Source organism: Echinops telfairi, unplaced genomic scaffold (genome assembly GCF_000313985.2).
Source record: "Echinops telfairi isolate 266 unplaced genomic scaffold, ASM31398v2 ScPeMD7_2291;HRSCAF=2852, whole genome shotgun sequence".
In the NCBI taxonomy this organism is placed as follows: domain Eukaryota; kingdom Metazoa; phylum Chordata; class Mammalia; order Afrosoricida; family Tenrecidae; genus Echinops; species Echinops telfairi.
Genome location: NW_022106189.1, coordinates 6,027,891 through 6,037,494, shown reverse-complemented (window position 1 = coordinate 6,037,494; position 9,604 = coordinate 6,027,891). Strand labels below are relative to the sequence as shown.

Below are 9,604 nucleotides of genomic sequence, written 5' to 3'. Positions count from 1 at the left end.
AAGGTGATGCTTATCCAGATGGCTGGCTTGCCACTCCCGAAGAAGCATTGCCCTATTAGTTCTCTAATTTCCACCTGGTAGGGGATGCAGACTGCTTCGTGAGAAAGTAGCAACTTCTTTAGAAGGTGCTTAAGAGCATGTGAGAAGCACTTCATTAATTTTCACCCCATTTCCTGGAGGTGGCATCACGATAGTTATAATTATCCTTCGATTACTTGGCAGGATTGAAAGGTTCTTAGAGAATAAACTTGGAGACAGCAGGTAAGTGGTTGCCGGAAGCTCCCAGCAGGTCGTCGTGGGAGTCAGGTGATAAAGACCTTGAGGAGGTGCAAGGTAAGCTCCTAGGGCCATCCTTCCGCCCCAAGGATGCCACACGCTTCGTCCAGAGGGAGGCAAGGAGAGGCCAGTGGGGAGGAGAGCAAGCAGCCAGGGTGGTCTCTGCACCAGAGGTCATAGAAGCACTTCCCTAGCTTTCATAGAGCGTTGAATTATTGGCCCACGTTTCCAAATCAGGTGAGTTTTTAGTTACTGGGCAGTCAGTTCCTCAATCTTGTCGGCTTTATATATAACAGAAGGAAACATTGCCCAGTCCTGGGCCGAATATACTTGAGTCTACGGTGGCAGCCGTTGCACATTTTGAGTGCCTTCCGGCCTAAGAGGCCCATGTTTCAGCACCGTATCAGCCAACATTCTGTTGTGACCCACAGGCTTTTCACTGGGCAGTTTTCAGAAGTCGATCACTAGGTTTTCCTGCCGAGTCCGTCTTCCTCTGGAAGCTCCACTGAAACCTGGCCACAGTAGGTGACTGCTGGTATCTGAAGCATCGGTGCCGAGTCTTCGGCATCCTTGCCACCCAAAAGCCATCATTGGACAATAAACTGACAGAATGGTTGTAGTTCAAACCAGATAGCTACCTATAAAAATCCAAATCTCTGGTTTCTTGTGAAGAATAGGAAGTTCTGAGAACAGAAGAATCAGAATCAATTGTTCGTTTCCAGGGCATGCAGCCTTCTCCCACCAAATGACAGCTACATCCACCAACTTGAGCTGTTCAGTCCCGCTCGCCAGTTCGGATAACAGCCCCTGGTCTAGTCACTCTCCTTGTCTCAGAAGCTGGGGCCGGGTCGGACTTTGGCTACCCCCTTTGCAAATAGGGCTAACCTTGCTACTCTGCACAAAGCAGTCAAAGCTGACATGCAGGGTCTGGGGACCCAGTGATGGAGCCTGGAGCAGGTTGTGCCTCCAGTGATGACAGAAAGCATGTATCGCCTTCCAGAGAGCCTCCTGCAGCTCCATCCATACCGCAAGCTGATAAGGCAATGGTTTGAGTATTTTATCCCAACCTGGAACACATAAATCACGTTAGACTTTCCTAAAGCCTCCCTATCAACACTAGTCATTGTCAGACTGAAGAAACAAAGAAAAAGGTATGGAAGCAAAATGACCCTGCCCACGAGAGAAATCTTGCTAATAATGTTTTCCTCATAGCACAAGCATTTGAACAACAAACTTCTAAGAAAAAAATGAAGAACTTCAGAGAGACTTTATCCCTAACAAAACTACCACAGGCTTTTGTCCAATATTTGGAAATTAAGTTGACATTAATTTTACATTACAACAGGATCTAATGAAATCTGAAGGCTAAATCAGACCTTTGGATGAGATATCTAAAGTTCCATTTTAATATATAAAATTATGGCATTCAAGCAATAGTTCAAAAACATTTTTTATCATCATAAGTTTACCAAAGACATGAAGGAAAAGATCTGGAGACTATTATAGTACCCTCAATATGAGAAAACATAAAATCTTAATTCAATACCTAGGAGTGTGATATGGAAGATGATCAGATTATTTTGTAATCTTACCTGAAACAATTATACCTGAACAATCTCTAGAAGTCACTTAAAACCAAAACCATGTTGTGTAAGCCAGTCAAGTCCACATCCACTTTCCCAGCTTTGATTGTAATTAACCATCCTTGCACGTTGATATCTTTTCCTTAAAAAAAACCAATCAGATTGCCAGAAACCTCGACTATCTTAATATAGGCTCATAATTCATAATGGACTTTTGTTCAGTCTATTAGCTTTGGAAGATATCCAGAAACTCATTTTCAAACATGGCATCTAAAAATTGCACTAACTAAAATGGATATTCCCCTGTGTTTCAAAGTTATAAACACAGGGTTGTAAATTACACAGCAAAGAGAGCTGTATTTCATAGGATCAAATGGAAGACCCTATTTAGAAATAAGGCATGAACAATTTGAACTCTGAGACTTCTTTATATCTATCTGTTAGGTAGGTTAGCGTAGGGCTGTAAACGCATGCCCAGAGGGCCAAGCTATGGGAACAAAGGAGGGTGCACTGCACCTGCCCAGAGGCTCAAGTTTCCCACAGGTAGGCATGGGTGGGTGTGAACCTGAATTGGCCCACCTAGGCCAAGTGAATTCAATTCAGCCAATGGGTCCAACTAGGGGTCTTCCACCACGCCTCCCTGTGGAAACCTTGAAAAGGCAAGAGCCCGGAGTCGAGGGGCAGAACTCTGGGAGAACTTTGGGACACTTTTGCGTGACACCAAGTCAGGCCGCATGTTCGGGAGGAGCCCCTCGGGTGCCATGTAAACCTGAAACTTCTTCTAACTCTCATAAAACTTGCTTGGATCACGAACCAGGCTTTGGCATGAATTCTTTCTCACGCAGAGCCAGGGACCGAGGTATATCTAGCTCCAGAGAGATCTAACATATCTTTCTATTCACTGGTTATGAAGTACCTCTTATAGAGAGAGCTACTGTTCGGAATTGGATATGCAAAGATAAACAGAACAAGGTTACTGTGTGGGTTGGGGAGTGGGTAAGATAGGCACATAGGAAACTGACATAGGAAAAATCACTAAAAATGCTGCCTCAGATGTCCTGATTTTAAGCCCCTCCCAACTCAATATAATAAAAAGTGGGAATCCATTCAGTCATGTAACTGAATAAATGAGGGTGTAAATTTAAAGTACAGCTAAAACTAAGAGATTAAGCATTGTCATAAAAAATTAATCTACTTTTTTTTTAAACCGGCTGGAATCATGGAGCTGTCGCGGAGGAGAAGAAGGTCCCTGCTGCTCCAGAGACCTTTAAGAAAAAGCGAAAGAATTTCACAGAACTAAAGATCAAATGCCTAAGAAAGAAGTTTGCCCAAACGATGCTTCAAAAGGCCAGGAGGAAGTTGATCTACGAGAGAGCTAAGCACGATCACAAGGAATACAGGCAGATGGACAGAACTGAAAGCCAAATGGCTCGGATGGCAAAGAAAGCTGGCAACTTCTATGTGCCTGGAGAGCCCAAGCTGGCGTTTGTTCTCAGGAGCAGAGGTGTCAATGGTGTGAGCCCAAAGGTTCGAAAAGGGTTGCAGCTTCTTCGCCTTCGCCATATTTTCAATGGAACCTTTATTAAGCTTAACAAGGCTTCAACGAACATGCTGAGGATTGGGGAGCATGGTCTCTTGGTCAATATGGCACCATCTTCATGGAGGATCGGATTCATGAGATCTAGACTGTTGGGAAATGCTTCAAAGAAGCAAATAACTTCCTGTGGCCCTTCAAATGATCTTCTCCATGAGGTGGGATGAAGAAAAAGACCACCCATTTTGCAGAAGGTGGAGACGCAGGCAACAGGGAAGACCAGATCAACAGACTTATTAGAAGGATGAACTAAGGTATCTATCTGCCATGGTTATTTTTGTAATCTGTCTCTTAATAAAACAGTGACTGCTTTCAAGTGGAAAAAAATTAATCTAAATTTATCAACTCTCCTTTCCTATGTTGGCTTTATTCTCAGATATTTTCTCTCTCTCTCTACCTGATGAGTAAGGTTAAATTAGCTTGACAAATCCCAGATGAGAAACCTTCTTTTATTCTATAAATCTACTAACTGTTGCAGAATTTGCTTAGTTTGATCAGATTATCATTTATGGCATCATTCGTAGGCTGATTGAAATAGCTAGACAGCTTCAAAAAGTTGAAGGAAACTGTCATTTCCTTCTCATTCCATTTTCCCATGAACTTTTTTAAGTCCCCTTATATTGAAGGAAATCAAACATGTTGATTGGGAATATCCCATGGACTCACCCCAAAAGGCAGAGGGAGGAAGGTGATGGCCTGACCGTAAAAGAGCCATATCCTAAAATGAAATCTTCGCACTGATAATCCAATAAAGAAAAGCATAAAATAGGCAGGGAAAAACCACAGCATGGCCTTCTACAAATGTCCTCAGACAAACAATGTGTGGTTTGCATCCATGGCGTGAGCAGGATGGGCACAAAGACGGTTTGTAACAAATATGCTGCTGGCTGTGGGGAATCTAAGGGACATAGTGCCTGTGGCAAACACCAAAACTGCACCACTGTCCAAACATCTGGCACCCTGTTTTAGGTGAAATTACCATAATGTCAGCTCAAAAACATATGTCAAGTTCATTCATCTTTTATTCACTACCTATGGCACTACATGTAAATTATAACTATATCTTCTTTATTTTCACAAATGAAAATTAGTGTCTGATGGGCTCGAAGTCATTTTTGCCCATTTCTTCTCTTTCTATACCTAGCATCTGCCTCGAGGCTCTCAAATATGAAACTCTTAGTTAAGGCTTTTGCTTTTGTTTTTAACTTCTTATTGTGAATCTGATGAAGATTTACAAAGAAGAGCATCAGTTTTATGTTCAATAATTCATACGCACTTTGTTTCATCCAATGATAGCAATCCCCACAAGGCAACATCGCCCATCCCACTTCCTCCCTGTGCTTCCTGCCTCCATCTCTCCTTCATCCTTGGGCAAATGCTTCCCTTTTGATCTCCAGTGGTTGGTTATTCTAAGATGTGTACTCCCCTCTCGTGCTATTGTTCCCATTATTAGATACATAATACTCACTGACATCGAATCAATACTGACTCACAGCCACTCTGCAGGACAGGGTGGAACTACCCCTGTGAGTTTCTGAAACTGTAGTGTTTATGGAAGTAGAAAGCCCTATCTTTCTCCCATCGAGATGTTGAACTGCCTACCTTGTGGATCACAGCCCAATGTGTGACCACTATTCCACCAGGGCTCCTTGATCCATAATAGATTGGTCTATTGTTGGATTGAAAATTGAGCCATAAGGGTAACTAAAGGCCATCCTCTAAGGGGTCCCAGAGGTCTCTAACTGACCAGTAAGCCTGGTCTCTTTTATACATTTGTGTTTTGTTCCACCATTTTCTTCCATTCTATTTAGAACCTCCTAAAGTGAGCCTTTTCAGAGCAGTTAAGAGTGAAACCAGGTACCAGCTAGTCTTTCTGGCCATGTTCAAGTGGTCTGTAAGTCCATCGGACCAATTCTTTCCATGTATCCTCAATTTTCTTTACTTTTCATTCCTCCAAATGGGTTGCACCATAAATAACCATTCAAGTGCTTTTCAGACCCCAGTAAGAAGAGAACATTGTCTTTGTGGACTATGTTATGCCAATTGACCTTTGTGTCCCTCCAGTCCATGGTCCTGAGCCCAGCAAAGATGAAGAGAAACAGCTGAATGAGCCCCACCCCCTTTAATTGGTGCCCGCAGCACTTGCCGTCACAGCCACAGGTGAGAGACACCCTGGCTGCCGCACGCATAGTGGGAAACATGTAAAGAGGGTGGGACACCGAGGAGGAAGTGGTCACTGCACTTGGTTTGAGTTCAGCCCCTTTGGGATCTTACTTTCTGATCAATTATTCTGCACCCCGGGAATTAAAGTTCTTTCACCAGCACCACTCAGTTGGGACCAGCCATGGGGAACCAAAATACTGGGGGCAGGACAGTTTTGTCAAGTTTTACTTTTCCACCAAGTCCTTAGAAGGGTAATTTGATGGTTCACCACCACGGACCACACCCCCCAAAAAACCCATTTTGATTTATTGTCTGATATTAAATAATTTATGATGAGTCATCCTTTGCATAGAATTCTTCAGGAAAGATACATATCACAGAATGACAACTAAAAGAATCAGGACCAAGGTGTTTTCAACCAATCTAAAATATGTTTGGTATACTATTTGCATGCAATAAATTAGAAGTTCTAGCCTTAGCTTTTCATAACAATGATTCATTTATTTGCTCTTTTTTATTTTTAGTAGTATATATTAAGATTTCCAGTTCCAGGAATATGAGTCCCCCCCTACCCCCGCCAACATAAAAAATACTATTCTGAAAAAGCAAAACATGATTGCAAAAGGTGACTGGGAAGCAACCAAAAGCGAGAAGAATCTAGAAGGAATTGTCCTTTGAAATACGAGTCACCGATTTATACACCCTTGTCACTGAAGGCACCAACAGGAGGAAGCTGTGCTCATACTGACTTGAGGTGTAAAAGGACACATTTTGAAGCGCCAGAACGGCTGAAAATTAAAGAGCAAAAATCCTTTCAAGGTAGGAAACTACAAAGAGAGAGCCACCAAATCTATAAACGCCTCTAAACTCTTAGTTGACACCTAACCTGTGTAAGAATGGTGGAGATCCCAAGAAGAACACACCAAAAAACTGACCAGATGTTTCACCTCCTGCTCAGTGCATGAAAGACAGAATTTGGAGTTTGCACACCAAGGCATCGGAAGGGCTTGGTAAATATCTCAGGGATCCCACTGAGAGATGCCATTCCCTCCAAGTTCCAGTATGAAAGGGCTCTCTGAGGCTCTAAAGAAAGAACTACAAAAGACATGCCTTAACAAAACATACAGCTAAGCTTCGAATAGCTCAGATCAGCATGCCAATGATGAAAGTGTCGTGAGGACAAAGCCTTCAGAGGGAGATAACAGAACTCGGAGTCTCCAGAATGCGGCACTCACGAGGAATGGTCGCAGAGACAGCAGCTGGGGAAGCTGGACTCCATGCTCCAATCCTACTGGGTTTTCTGTGGAGCGAAGTGCATGGGACCCCTGAGTAGTGCAGCTTCCTCAGAAAAGAGTCCTGGGCTGTATATTACAAAGGAGGATACACAAGCCACTCTGGGACCACCGAAGTAGAACAAAGGCGCCAAGCCTTAGTTCTTCAAGAATACTAGGAATGCACTTTGGAGGAAGGGGCATCCAAACTAGAACCAGACGATTCAGGAAGCCAAACTCAGGAGGAGAGAGAAAGCAGGCTTACATGCCTAAAGGCAAGAGACAACACATCACATGCAAGGAATTAAAAATAGATACCCTGTTTCTCCGAAAGTAAGACAGCCCCCCAAATAAGACCTACTTATAGTTTTGCCTCTTGCTGAAATATAAGGCATCCCCCCAAAAAAAAAGCCCCCCCGAAAAAAAACCCCCCCCCCCCCAAGCTACTGTAACTCTGGACTCTGGACCGCAGCGCAGCTGGAGCAGTCAGGAAGTGCGAGGTCTCTCTCTTCTTTTGTTTTAATCGTTTTATTAGGGGCTCATACAACTCCTATCACAATCCACACATACATTAATTGCGTAAAGCGCAATTGTACACTCATTGCCCTCATCATTCTCAAAACATTTCCTCTCCACTTAAGCCCCTGGCATCAGCTCCTCATTTTTTCCCCTCCCTCCCTGCTGCCCCCTCCCTTATCGACCCTTGATAATTTATAAATTATTATTTTGTCATATCTTGCCCTGTCCAATGTCTCCCTTCACCCTCTTTTCTGTTGTCCGTCCCCCAAGGAGGAGATAACATGTAGATCCTGGTAGATCCTGGTAATCAATTCCCCCTTTCCAACCCACCCTCCCAGAATCGCCACTCACACCACTGGTCCTGTAGGGATCATCTGCCCTGGGTTCCCTGTGTTTCCAGTTCCTATCTGTACCAGTGTACATCCTCTGGTCTAGCCAGACTTGCAAGGTAGAATTCAGATCATGATAGTAGTGGGGGCGGGGAGAAGGGTGGTGGAGGAAGCATTTAGGAACTAGAGGGAAGTTGTATTTTTCATTGTTGCTGCATCACACCCTCTGCAAGGGGGTCTCCAGTGGCCTACAAATGGGCTTTGAGTCTCCACTCCGCATTCGCCCCCTCATTCACTATGGTAAGATTTTTTATTCTGATGATGCCTGATACCTGATCCCTTCGACATCTCGTGATCACACAGGCTGGCGAGCTTCTTCCATGTGGGCTTTGTTGCTTCTGAGCTAGATGGCCACTTGTTTACCTTCAAGCCTTTAAGACCCCAGACTCTATATCTTTTGATAGCAGGGCACGCGAGGTCTCTTTTAATAAAACAATAAATGTGTACCGTATTCTTCTGCATGGAAAAATAAGGCATTCCCTGAAAATAAGACCTAGCGAATCTTTGGGAGCAAAAATTAATATGACTGTCTTATTTTCGGGGAAACAGGGTAGTTACCAGGAAATGAGAAGAGATTGATAAGAAGTTTGGCAAGGTAGGCAGACTTTGAAGGGTCTTTTCTATTGTGCAAACAAGTTGGATTTTTCCTGAAAATGATGTGGTACCAACAAAAAGGTACAAGTTCCAATACAATTAAAAAATCAACTGTAATCCTGAGATAGCCTCCTGCCTTTGGGGATGAGTCAGTCTGGTGAAATTGGGTTTGTCGTATTCAGAGGACGTACAGGGTCAGTAAGAAAATGAACTGATTGGCCCATAGCTCAGCAGAAAGGTTTAGACAGATACAGATTCCTCAGTCTGTTGCAAATCTCAGGACCCTTGAAGCAAGGGAGCAGTCGAGGAAGGAGATATTTCCAAGGCCGAAATCTGAGGATCACCAGCATCCAGGCCTGGCTGGTTAGTGGGTTAACGGACAGGCCTTGCTATGAAATGTTAAAGCACAGCTGAGGCCTCCTGCACTCACTGTAAATTACTGAAATCGTCAAACATTTCCGCTTCTCTCCTTGCTTTAGCAGCTCTTCTAGGACACTGGTGTTCAGTTAGGGGACACTTGGCAATATGAAGAGGCAGTTTTGGTTGCCACATGGCATACGTTTGCAGTTTAGAGTCTTGACTCTCCCTGATGTCACAATGGAATCATTCTGTGACTGAGTTCCCCAGCGCTTCAGTCAAGTTCTGCAGTCAATAGTCTCCAGTACCTCTGCTACATATAAGCCCCTCCCAGGGAGGTGGATCACAGATAAGGGGATAAAGGCCAGGGAGACATCAGACAGTGCAAGACATCACAAAATAATAATAATTTATAAATGATCAAGGGTCATGAGGGAAGAAGGAGGAGGAGGGAGGGGGAAAAATGAGGAGCTGATACCAAGGGCTCAATTAGGAAGAAACTGTTTTGAAATTGAGGATGGCAACAAATGTACAAATGTGCTTGACACCACGGGTGGATGTCTGGATTGTGATAAGAGTTGTATGAGCCCCCAGTAAAATGATTTTTTAAAGTATTTTAAAAACACAGTCTCTGGTAGAGACCCAGACTCGATTCTTGAAGATGCAGCGGATAAGAAGACCTACACAACGGGCCAGCTTCCTGGAGTCTCCTCATGTGCTCTGCCTGTGAAGGCCAGCAGCGCCCAGCTCAGACTCCCTGTCGTGGGGGAGTCTGCACCCAGCTTTCTCAGATTTCTGGTTTTCTAAGAAAGGCCCAAAATGTCTGGATTTTTAAACACTGACCCCGAACTCATTTTT

The 9,604-nt window shown here is 43.8% G+C and overlaps 1 pseudogene; it reads left to right on the top strand.

Moving 5' to 3' along the window:
* LOC115870712 overlaps positions 1-3,706 on the top strand; it is a 6,063-nt pseudogene extending 2,357 nt beyond the window's left edge.
* Positions 3,707-9,604: the final 5,898 nt, after the last annotated feature.